This window comes from Lagopus muta, chromosome 22 (assembly GCF_023343835.1).
Source record: "Lagopus muta isolate bLagMut1 chromosome 22, bLagMut1 primary, whole genome shotgun sequence".
NCBI lineage: Eukaryota > Metazoa > Chordata > Aves > Galliformes > Phasianidae > Lagopus > Lagopus muta.
The window spans coordinates 5,625-15,256 of NC_064454.1; the positions used below are offsets into that span (position 1 = coordinate 5,625).

Below are 9,632 nucleotides of genomic sequence, written 5' to 3' on the forward strand. Positions count from 1 at the left end.
GCAACTCTTCAAATGGCCACAAGGGGGCGCAAGTCTCAGACTGGCCGGGAGGAACAAAATCGCCTCCACCGGTCCTTGGTTACGGGGTTGGGTTAGCCCTGCGCTAGAACAAACAAAGCAAAGCTAACCCAACCCCGTAAGCAAGGCAATGCTAAAGCCAATTTGGTTTACATTAATTGGATGTAAAACTAAAGCCAATTTCGTTTACATTTAATCGGATGGAAAACTAAAGCCAATTTGGTTTACATTAAGTGAATGTAAAGCTAAAGCCAATTTGGTTGAATTAAGTTGAATGCAAAGCCAAAGCCAATTTGGTTGATGCAAAATGACTGCAAGGCTAAAGCCAAATTTGGTTGAGATTAATTGAATGCAGACGCTGAAATCAGCGCAACTCTTCAAATGGCCACAAGGGGGCGCGAGTCTCAGACTGGCCGGGAGGAATAAAATCGCCTCCACCGGTCCTTGGTTACGGGGTTGGGTTAGCCCTGCGCTAGAACAAACAAAGCAAAGCTAACCCAACCCCGTAAGCAAGGCAATGCTAAAGCCAATTTGGTTTACATTAATTGGATGGAAAACTAAAGCCAATTTCGTTTACATTAATTGAATGTAAAGCTAAAGCCAATTTGGTTGAAGTCAACTGAATGTAAAGCTAAAGCCAATTCAGTTTACATTAATTGAATGTAAAGCTAAAGCCAATTTGGTTGAAGTCAATTGAACGCACATGCTGAAATCAGCGCAACTCTCAAAATGGCCACAAAGGGGCACGAGTCTTAAAGTGGCCAGGAAGGAACGCAGATGGCATCAGAAGGAAGCGTTGATTGGCCTGGGAACAGAAGGGCCCTCAGGAAGGGTGCGGGTGGGTTGGATCGCTGGGCTGAAGCTGATGGGATGAACTGCAGTGAGACCGAGTGCCGCATCCCACACGTTGCCTGCGATGACCTTGGTGGGGGCTTGTGGCAGAGTGACAGGAAGATCGTGGAAAGGGAACGAAGCAGGGATTCGGGTAACGGCTCAACTGAACTGAGCTGGCGGTGAGTGTGGGAGGCCAAAAAAGCCAATGGCATCGCAGGGGGGAAGTCATCGACTGGAAGCATCGAAGGCATCTTCACCTGTAATACAGAGACATGCTTTAGAAGGAGGAACGCCGAGACCCAAACTGTGCTCACCGTCAGCCCACCCCCACAAAATGTGGAAGCCAAACACCGCTCCAAGAAATAGCTTCAGAGTAAGGTTAGGAGTACTTAACAGGGAAGGTACTATGGTTAGGTACATCAGGATTAGGGTTAGAGTGACCGTTAGGGAAGGCCAAGGCAAAGGCACCTGCAAAAGGCAAGGAGAACAGCCGAGGGAACGCCAAAACAGAGGGCAAAGGCAAAGGGATGGGAAAGGCTTGGAGAATGCCAAAAGTCACATCAGAGGTCAGGCCCAAGGAGAAGGCCGCAGAGAACGCCAGAACAGAGACCAAAGAGATCAACGCAGAAGGCCAAAATGGAGGGCGAGGTCCATGAGAACGCTGCTGGGAAGGCCGATGCAGAAGGTCAAGGGCAATGGCCAAAGAGAATGCGGCACTAAAAGCCAAGACCAAAGGCAAAGAGAATGCTGTAGGAGAAGACAAAACAAGAGGCCAAAGGGAATGTGGCAAAGATGGCCGAGGGTAATGGCCAAAGAGAACGCAGCCACAGATGCCAGAAATGAAGGCCAAAATAGTGTTGTAAGGGAACGCCAGAACGGGAGGCAAAGGGAACGTGGCAAAGAAGGCCAATGACAAAGGCCAAGGGAATGTGGCACAGATGGCCAAAACCGAAGGCCAAAGAGAACACAGAGAAGGTGGCCGAGGGCAAATGGCCAAGAGAATGCCACAGGGATCGCCAAAACAGGAGGGCAAGAGAACGCAGCAGGAAAAGCCAAGGGCAAGGAGAACGCTGCAGGGAAAGGCTGGAGGCAAAGAGAACACAGAAAGAAAAGGACAGGCAGCATTCAGGGCACCGAGAAGTGCAGAAATGAGCTCTGGGAACCCTACCTTGTGCCTCAGTAAGTAATGAGTAAACATTGGTGGGTGTGCATTGCCCTTACCTGCTGGGCAGACAATTACCGGCCAGCAAAGTGGGGTTCCAGAGCATTCCAGGAAATGCAGATTCCAGTTCCTGCTGCTGCCGTGAAGAGCCGCGCATCTGCGTGCTGACCTTAAAGCGCTCAGGAGCAATGCAGCTCTGCTGCCACCTGTGGGAAACAACGCAGTAATGAAGGCGCTGCCCCGTATGTGTGGGGCTGCACCCTGAGCACGTTGCTGTAATGATGACACAAGGGTTGTAATTAATTACAATTATAATTAACATTAGGGATATAATTAATGTTATTGATAGGGTTGAAGTTACAGTTGGTCTAACATCAGTATTCTGCGCTACAATCACAATTAAGGTTATTTGACAAAAAACCATGAGGCATTATTTTTACAGCAGCATTCAGGTTAAGAGACATTTTCAACACTGGGTTAAGGGTTTGGTTTACAGAGACGCTGCAGGTTAACACAGTTATCGTTAGAACTCCCATTCAGCTACGGGTTCAGGTCAAGGTTAACTTTAATGTTGCCTCCCAGCTAATCCCAGAGTGCTGAAGGCAAAGGCAAGCAGAACTCCCAGGGCAGGCAAAGGGAAGCAGAACTCCCATGGAAAACCAAGGTAAATGCAAAGCAGACAGCCAAGCTAAGGCAAGGGCAAGAGCAAAGAGAGCACCCAATGGAAAGCCAGGTTGAGGGCAAGGAGAACGCAACAGGAAAGGCCAAAATATACAGCCAAAGAGAACACAGCAGGAAAGGCCAAGGGCAAAGGCCAAGAGAACGCAGCACAAAATGCCAAAACAAAAGGACAAGGGAACACGACATGGAATGCCCAGGCAAGGGCTAAGAAAACATGGCAGGAAGTGCCAAAATAGGAGGCCAAAGAGAACACGGCAAAGAAGGCCAATGCAGAATGTGGCTGGAACAAGTTAGGAGGTCAAAGAGAACGTCACAGGGAATGCCCAGGCAAGGGCCAAGAGAACGTGGCAGGAAATGCCAAAACAGGAGGGTGAGAGAATGCTGCCGGGAATGCCAAAACTGAATGCTGAAGAGAATGTGGCTACAGAAAGCCAAGGGCAATGGCCAAGAGAATGTGGCATAGTACACAAAAACAGGAGGGCAAGGAAATGCCCAGACAAGGGCAAGGGCCAAGAGAACATGGAAGGAAATGCCAAGGATGATGGCCAAGAGAACACGGCAAGAAACGCCAAAACAGGAGGGGAGGAGAACGCAGCAGGGAACGCCAAAACTGAATGCTGAAGTGAATGTGGTAAAGAAAGCCAAGGGCAACGGCCAAGAGAACGCAGCATGGAACACAAAAACAGGAGGGCAAGAGAATGCCCAGCCAATGGCAACGGCTAAGAGAACATGGAAGGAAATGCCAAAACAGGAGGGCGAGAGAACGCGGCACGGGATGCCAAAACCGAATGCTGAAGTGAATGCGGCAAAGAAAGCCAAGGGCAATGGCCAAATGAACGTGGCATAGAACACAAAAACAGGAGGGCAAGACAGCGCAGTAGGGAACAGCAAGGGCAAAGGGAAGGAAAACACTGCAGTGAAAGGCCAGAGACAAGGAGAACACAGAAAGAAAAGGACAGACAGCATCCAGGGCACCGTGAAGTGCAATGAAGAGCTCTGGGAGCACCGTGCTGTGCCGTGCTATGGAGTGGGTAAACACTGGTGGGTGTGCATTGCCCTTACCTGCTGGGCAGACAATTACCAGCCAGCAAAGCGAGGTTCCGGGGCATTCCAGGAAATGCAGATTCTGGTTCCTTGCTGTTCCCATGAAGAGCCACACCTCTCCATGCAGTCGTTACGGCACTCGGGAGTGCTGCAACTCCGCTGTCACCTGTGGGACACAACACAACAATGAAGGCACTGCCCTGCAGATGTGCCTCTTTCACAAACCTGCACTCCTTTCCCTGATCAATGTGGCTGCACTCTGTGCGTGATGCTGCTTATCAGCAGCACTGCAGCTGGGAACAACAGACAAGGAGAAGGCTCAGGTACCCAACAACATCCATCTTCCATCTTCTCTGATAACTGCTCATTATACACTGCCTTCCCCTTTGGTTTAGTAGGTGGGGACTGAGGAAGCAAAGCCGATCTCACAGACCCCTCCCTATCCCACACTGTGATGGGAGATCAGGTTCTGGACCACCTGAGGACCCGAGCATCCAGGAGTCTTTGGGTTCTGATGAGACGAGTCCCAGAGCCTTGAGGGAATTCACCGCTGCAGTCACCGAGCCACTCTCAGTGGTATTTGAGAAGTCGAGGCAGTCAGGTGAAGTCCCTGGTGAGCAGAAAAAAGGCGACAGCACAGCTGTTACTGCAGATATAAAGTGTGACCCTGGGAACCACCAACGTATCAGTCTCACCTCTGTGCTGCAAAGAATCGAGGAGCAGATCCTCCTGGAAGTAACTCTGAAGCACACGTTCCAGTGCGTCACCACCCTCTGTGAAAAGCTTCCTCCTAATAACCAACCTAAACCTCCCCTGTTTCAGTTTAAAATCATTTCCCCTTGTCCTATCACGATCCACCCTCGTAAACAGCCGTTCCCCTTCCTGCTGTTCCCCCCTTCAAGTACTGTGAGGCTGCATTGAGTTCGCCCCCAAGCCTTCTCTTCTCCAGGCTGAACAACCCCACTTCCCTCAACCTTTCCTTGTAGGAGAGCTGCTCCAACCATCTGATCATCTCAGTGCCTCCTCTGGACCCGCTCCATGAGCTCCACGTCCTTCCTGTGCTGGGAGCCCCAGGCCTGGATGCAGCACTGGAGATGAAGCCTCACAAGAGCTGAGTAGATGGGGACGATCACCTCCCTCTCCCTGCTGGCCGCTCCTCTTTTAATGCAGCCCAGAACACAGCTGGCCTTCCAGGCTTCAAGCGCGCTCTGCTGGCTGATGTCCACTCAGGGATCCCGGCTCATCCACCGCGATCCACAAGTCCTTCTCTGTGGGGCTGCTCTCAAGGTGTTCTTTGCTGAGTTTGCACAAACATCTGGGATTGCCCCTTCATCATTGACACTGACAGAGGGGTTGAGTGCACCCTAATGACACCGAGCTGTGGGGTGCAGTGACACACCAGAGGGACAACGCCATCCAGAGGGACCTCAACAGGCTGAGTAGTGGCACTCAGCAATGTACCTTCCTGGCCCAGAAAGCCAACCGTATGCTGGGCTCCATCCAAAGATGTGCGGTCAGTAGGTGAAGGGAGGCGGTCCTGCCCCTCTGCTCTGCGCTGTGAGGCCTCACCTGGCGGTGCTGCGTCTGGATGTGGATGTCCACAGTGCAGGACAGACGTGGAGCTGTTGGAGCACATCCAGAGAATGGCCACAGATATGAACTGAGGGATGGAACGCCTTTCCTATAAAGAGAGAGAGCTGGAGCTGTTCAGCCTGCAGAAGTGAAGGCTCCGAGGTGATCTGGTAACAGCCTTTCAACACCTGAAGGGAAGAACAAGGAAAGATTTAGCCTAGATATAAAGAAAATCTTGTACAGTGAGGGTGGTGACACAGCGGAACAGGTTACCCAGACATGTGATGGATGCCCTGTCCCTTCCAAGGTGAGGCTGCGTCAGCCTCCGGGCAGCCTGATCTGGCTGTGGATGTTCCTGTTCGTTGTGTGGCAGTTGGACGAGATCACCACCAATGGTACCAGGTACTCCAGCTGGGATAATCCACATCCGTCACAGAGCCTCTCTGGGCCAGTCCCAGTATTCAGCAGACAAGGGGCTTCACTTCATCACGCTGGGGTGATGCTGAGTACAGCAGTCCAGAAGAGGACAATCCTTGGCTTTCTATAAAGACAAAGATTTATTACACCTAAGGGGGCACAGAACGCCCTTAAACAACTCTGCATGGTTGGAAGCAGTGCATAACAGCCCTGAAATAAAGGAAGAAGAAGTTACCCCATTCCAAAGATGAACATTCAGCCCACACAGCCAAGGAAGCAGTCTCCAGGTAGAGATGCTGCCCTTATGGCTTCCACCCCTTAAATGTGGTCAGGATACCAAAAAAAAAAAAAAAAAAAAAAAAAAAAAAAAAAAAAAAAAAAAAAAAGGGAGATTGCAGGCCTGAAATAAAGAAAAAACAAAGAAACCACTTACACCCTTCTCAAAGGCCAAACCTCACCCCTGCTCCACAGGAGACAGTCTCCAGAGATCAACATTGCCCTTACATCTGCCAGCACTTCAACGTGGTCAGGATGCCCCAGAAACGGGAAAGGTCACAGCCCTAAAACAAGAAGGAATCACTCATCCTTTCTCAAGGACCAGAGCTCATCCCACACTCCCAAGGAGATGGTCTCTAAAGACAGATACCACCTTAAAGGCTGCCAGCCCTTAAGTGGGGTCAGGATCCCCCAGCAACAAGATATTGCAACCCTGGAATAAAGACTCACTCACCCAGTTTCAAGGGTTCACCCCACACTCTAAAGGAAGCAGTCTCCAGGTGCAGTTGCTGCTCCTTCTGCTGACAGACCTTAAATGTGGTCAGGAGCCCCCCAGAAAGTGAAATTACAATCCAGCAGTAAAGAAGAAATCAATGACCCCATTCCAAAAACAAACACTCAGCCCACACCCCAAAGGAAGCAGCCTCCATGCAGAGATGCTGCCCTTACAGCTTCCAGCCCTTAAAAGTGGTCAGGATCCCCAAAAAGGGAAAGACCAGAGCCCTGCAATAAAGCACCAATCACTCACCCCATTCCAAAGGGCAGAACTCACTCCCAATGGTCCCAAGGAGGAAGTTCCCAAGCAGAATGCTGCCCTTACAGTTCCCAGCCCTTAAATATGGGCAGGGAGGGGGTGGAGCCAAGCTCAGCCCTATCCAGTCCCACAGGTAAATTGCTTCCACCTGTGCTGGCAGGGCTGGCCACACCCCTCACCAGGTGCTCAATCACTGCTTCAGGCTGTAAACAACAAAAAAAACCTAATTACAAGCAGGTGATTGGATCTGCCTGTCCGGCAAGGGGATTTTGATCAAAGGATGAGCAACAATGGCGTGCATATTTTGATTGAAGTCTGTCCTCAAAGGAATTTGGTAAAATTTCTAATAGATAGGGGAGCACAAATTTCAGTACTGATACAGCACACAAATTTCGGTACTGATACAGAAGATGCTGAAAAGCTGTATGTGCAGCCTGGATGGCAGAGTTGAGATCACCGGTGTGATCGGAGTGAGCGCTGTTTGCCAAACTGGTGGGGACAGCTTGTGGCTCTGCAGTGAGAAATGTGTCACCTACTTTCTTTGCAATTAAAGACCATCGTGAAAACAATTCAGGATTTGACATCCTCAGTGGGTGAACCTGGCACCTGCCTGTATGGCAGCTGACATAGGGATGACACTCGGGTGATACTGGGGGGTGACGCTGGGGGATGGTGTTGGGTTATTACTGCAGGGTGACATCAGGGAGTGACATTGCAGTGACATAGTTGGGGTGACACTGGGGTGACACTGGGCTGACCCTGGGATGATGTGGGGGGTGATGCTGGGGAGTGATGCTGGGGGGTGATGTTGGAGCATCATGGGGGGACATCAGGGAGTGATGTTGGAGTGATACTGTTGGGGGAGGTGTAGTGGAAACCCTAAGTCGTGGCTTGAAACAACGATTGAGAAGGGACAAACCATAGAAGCTCAGGTGCATGAAACGCACCTGAGTGATGGAAGGGGGTGGAGCCAGGCTCCACCCCCTCCCGGGTCTCATTTAAGCATTGGCATCAGAAGTGAGGGGCTTTGGCTAGAGGTCTGTGCTTGCAGGAGGTCTTCCAAAGGTAAGCAGGTTTTTGTTCTGTTTCTGTGTTTATGGCTGCTGTGTTTGAGCACATCTTCACTTACTACAGCCTGGGACTTTGCTTCTCTGCTATTGTTGTTGCATTTTCCATCATGCTGCAGCATTACAGTAGGTAACTAATGGTAAGGGTGATGTTGGGGGGTTTTTGCGGGGTGATGTTGTTAGAGTGAAGCTGGGAGGTTACAATGCAATAAGACTAGGATGATGTCGGGGTTTCACTCAAGGATGGCATCAGGGAGTGACATTGGGGTGACACTGGTGGGGGTACACTGCTGTGACACTGGAGTGATGCTGGGTCGATGTTGTGCAGTCATGCTGTAGGCTGATGTTGAGGGATGAGATAAAGGAGTGATGTTGTTGGGGGGGGACGTTACTGGGGAGTTGCTGGGAGGCGATACTCTATGATGTGTCAGTGATGTTGGTGGGTGATGTTGGAGTATCATTGGGGCAGGTATCAGAGAGTGACGCTGGATTAATGTGGATGGAGAGACACAGAGGTGATGGGGATGAAATTGTTGAGATGACACCGGAGAGATGTTGGAAAATCACTTGGGGTTGACATCAGAGAGCGTCACTGGGATGGACGTGATGACAGTGGAGATGTTGGGGTGATGCTGAAATACTGTTTTTAACCTAAAATATCGCTTATTTTCATAGAAATCCGTGTTCTTCCAGTGACATCTCACTTATTTTCGTAGAAATCCCTGTTTTTAAGCTTAAATATCGCTTTTTTTCCTAGAAATCCCTGTTTTTAACATTAAACATCACTTTGTAGTGTGCATGTGCCAGGCTGGCAATCTACTGAGCATGCGTTAGTTCGCACTGTACTGCGCATGCGCAATCCTGGCACACTATTGCACATGCGCTAGAGTGGCACCCTACTGTGCATGCGCCCGGCTGGCACCGTATTGCACGTGCGCTAGGCACGCACCGTACTGCGTATGCGCGTGGCAAGCACCGTTGTGCGCATGCGCCAGCCTGGCACCCTGGTGCGCATACGCTAGACTGGCACCGTGCTGCGCATGCGCCTGTCTGGCACCCTACTGCGCATGCGCTGGACTGGCACCCTACTGCGCATGCGCCAGGATAGCGCCCTACTGCGAATGCGCCAGGCAGGTACTGTATTGTACATACGCCAGGCACGCACCGTACTGCGCATGTGCTTGGCAAGCACCGTTGTGCGCATGCGCCATGCTTGCAATGTGCTGCACCCTAATGCGCATGCGCTTGTCTGGCAATCTTTTGCGCGTGCGCCAGGCTGTCACCGTATTGCGCATGCGCCGGTCTTGTACCCTACTGCGCATGCGCTTAGCCAGCAGCGTATTGCGCATGCGGCAGTGTGGCACCCAACTGCGCATGCGTCTGGCCGGCACCGTACTGCGCATGCGCCAGTTATGCACCGTACTACGCATGCGCACGGTAGGTAGCGTACTGCGCATGCGCCTGGCATTCACCGTTCTGAGTATGTTTGGCAGTCACCGTTGTGCGCGTGCGCCGGTCTGGCACCCTACTGCGCATGCGGCTGGAAGGCACGGTACTGCGCATGCGGCAGGATGTCACCCTACTGCGCATGCGCTAGCGTGGCATCGTCATGCGCATGCGCTGGGCTGGCACCCTACTGCGCATGCGTCAGACTCGCACTGTACTGCGCATACCCCGGTTTTGCACTTTACTGCGTATGCGCTATGCCGTCACCGTACTGCGCATGCGGCAGGCTGGCACCATGTTGCGCATGCGCTAGCCTGGCACCGTATTGCGCTTGCGCGGGGCTGGCACCTTAGTGCGCATG

General features: G+C 51.5%; 1 long non-coding RNA gene across 1 annotated transcript; it reads right to left on the reverse strand.

The window, feature by feature from the left end:
• Positions 1-5,415: 5,415 nt before the first annotated feature.
• Positions 5,416-6,800, reverse strand: LOC125703685 (uncharacterized). Its single transcript, XR_007380924.1, has 5 exons — positions 6,753-6,800; positions 6,459-6,534; positions 6,187-6,288; positions 5,585-5,852; positions 5,416-5,499 (listed from the first exon to the last, which is right to left on the reverse strand). It is a non-coding gene; the product is annotated as an uncharacterized LOC125703685 (long non-coding RNA).
• Between the last annotated feature and the right edge of the window lie 2,832 nt (positions 6,801-9,632).